Raw genomic sequence first — 3,208 nt, forward strand, 5'->3', positions numbered from 1 at the left:
CTGATCCGAGGGCTACGGAGCCGGCGGACGGAGACGTTGTTATCGGTTGGGTAATTAGAATCATTTCCCAAAGAAAAAAGGAAAACAAAAGCTAATCACTCCATGTCGGAGTGCATGCCAAGGGGCGTCAGCTTGACAAATTCTCAAGCTGTACCGCCATAGAAATATAGAATAGAAGACCCACAACGACGATGCTTGGCATGAAGATCGCTACAATCAACCAATATATGTGATTAAATCGCTAACCACCCTTGCCGGGTGGTTATCCATCGGCCCCGGAAACGAGCTTATAAACGTCTCCTGTGTCGTGTCCCTAGGCGATGTGGTACTAATGTAACCGCGTACCTCCAGTGCGCGCAGCAGCAGGGGCGAAAGTGAAGCCCGATGATGGATAGTAAGCGCCAGCCCGTCGCGTGGAAGAAAGAAGTCGTCGTCTACCTCGGTTACAAGGCACGCGGGGGCGCCGGAGTTGGGTGGCCGGCGAGCAGGCAGCTGGCTGCGCCCACGGCAGGACCGGCTCCATCTCGTGGTCAGTGAGTCCTCAGCGGAGAATGTGTCCACGGAGGTGGACTTGAAGCATGCTAATAATATACTCCCTCCGTTCCTAAATATAAGTTTTGTAGAGATTTCATTATGGACTACATACAGAACAAAATGAGTGAATGTACACTCTAAAATGCATCTACGTACATCCGTATGTGGTTCATACTGAAATCTCTCCAAAGACTTATATTTAGGAACGGAGGGAGTACGTTTAATGCATGCCTCGTGATCCATAAAAATACAATACTATTTCATTCTTTTTTTTCGGGAACTATCGTCAATCTTTTATTGGGATTCAGTTAATGAAGCATGCTAATGATCACACTAATATGATTCCAGTAGAGTATGTGGTGGACTAGGGGTATCAAAATATCATGCCATGAATACTTAACCAAAAAGATTCCTTATAATAGTTTAAAAAATAGTATAGCTTACTAACTTTCTGTAATAGTACAAAAAAATTGGTTGGTGATTAAGAATAGTATTCCTAATAGAAGTTCCCCATAAACTCAAAAAAGATTCCCCAAAAAAGATTCATGCTTGTACACATGTATCGACATTTAACCTTCTTTAATACTTAGTGACATCAACTCGTCTCAGTGCAATAAGACAAATGAAAAACTAATCAATGGCAGACTTAAAAGATGCTACACGGATCTCAAAGCTAGATCAGACGGAAGCCAGATGGGTCACAATGCCCACGGGTGGCAATTCTACACTCCCAGTAACGCTATGTACAAAATCTAGTAGAACACTATATAAAATGTAGTAATTATGAAATAAATTTTTTAGTGTCCAAGTTTTTGATTTACTACACTGTCAAGAAAATTACTAGATTTTATATGCTACGTTACTATATTTAATATAGAGCGTTACAAGGGATGTAGAAAGCTCGTTTGGAGGTCAAAAAAACCCTCATTTGACGGCGGTACTGGCCATTTGGCCGTAAAAAAATGTTGATGTATTTTTTCATGAAAAAACAAAAAGAAAAGAAAAAGAAGCCCCTCGTGGAGAGAAACATTGATGTATTTTTTCTTGAAAAATGGTTATGCCCTCCTTTTGAGCTGGTCTTCTGGGCTTGTATCTTCCTTGAGTTTCATCATGACTGATTTGATGGAGCTACGCTGTAGATTCCTATCTTCTCTCAGGGACAACCACGTTAGGGTTTTTCTCCCCAGCGTTCGAGAAGGTGATATGGTGTCAGATGCTTCAGATCGATTCAAGAGTTCAAATACGACTACTACGGCCCCAGGGCACTGGTCGCACGTGGAAGACGAGTTTGTGACTATTGCAACAAGGTCAAGCCGGCCCGGTAGAGGAGCGACACGTCGGCGGCTCGTTTGGAGGTCAAAAAACCCTCATTTGACGGCGGTACTGGATATTTGGCAGTAAAAAAAATGTTGACGTCTTTTTTTGACGAAAAAATGAAAAGAAAAGAAAAGGAAGCCCCTCGTGGAGAGAAACATTGATGTATTTTTTCTTGAAAAATGGATATGCCCTACTTTTGAGCTGGTCTTGTGGGCTTGGATGTTCCTCGAGTTTCATCATGACTGATTTGATGGAGCTACGTTGTAGATTCCTATCGTCTCTCTGGGACAACCACGTTAGGGTTTTTCTCCCCCGCGTTCGAGAAGGTGATATGGTATCAGATGCTTCGGATCGATTCAAGGGTTCGAAGACAACTACTATGGCCCCAGGGCACTGGTCGCACGTGCAAGACGAGTTTGTGACTATCGCGACAAGATCAGGCCGGCTCGTTCCGTACTGGCCATTTGGCAGTAAAAAAATGTTGATGTATTTTTTTTTACGAAAAAATGAGAAGAAAAGAAAAAGAAGCCCCTCGTTGGGAGAAAGATTGATGTATTTTTCTTGAAAAAAAAGAGCTTACGCACATCCATGACGGAGTGCGGTGTGACATTTGATGCTTTACCAGCCGCTTCCAGTGCTGCTGCGACCACGGTATGCAGGGGAGAGTCACTGCTCCATATACTAGGTGGACATAATTTGTCAATTTGAGATTGCTTTTCCCACGCTTGTCGCGTGGTGAAAGCATTGGCCCGAACCCGGCTTATATGCAGCTCTGAAGCGGCCGATGTGGTATAATTAAAACGGCCGACTGCAGGCTCCAATTTACAATTAACGCAGTATGCACGCCGTCTCCTGCTGTGTAATTGTACCTTGACAAACACGGACCAGGCTCAACATAAGCAGGTTGCCGAGCTGGTAAGATCGATGTGGTATATATTGTTTTGTTAAGCTTGATAATTCATCCCAGGAAAAAGGGCTCGAGAACTAATAATGCAATGACCAGCGAAAACATGCTCCTAAAACCATCGAATAATTAATATTGACAGGAACAAAACAAGCCCAAAACAATTTAGTATCGATCACTTGGTGATGAGCAGGCCGATGAGGGAGGTCCCCGGCGACGCTGCAACGCTCCTTCATCTTGCGATCTATATCCGCCACGAGAGATATTTCTTGGATCCCTTTGAAGAGTTCTTTGTCCAACATGCCCCCCTCGGCCTCGGGTGTGCCCATGTATTTACCCTAGGTCACATATATTATTGAGGAAATCGTTAACTGATAGCTGCTCGGTTGGCTGGAAAATAGAGGATTGATAGGCTAGCCGACAAGTTAGTCGGCCAACTAATCAATTAATTGG

Source organism: Triticum aestivum, chromosome 3B (genome assembly GCF_018294505.1).
Source record: "Triticum aestivum cultivar Chinese Spring chromosome 3B, IWGSC CS RefSeq v2.1, whole genome shotgun sequence".
Lineage (NCBI taxonomy): Eukaryota > Viridiplantae > Streptophyta > Magnoliopsida > Poales > Poaceae > Triticum > Triticum aestivum.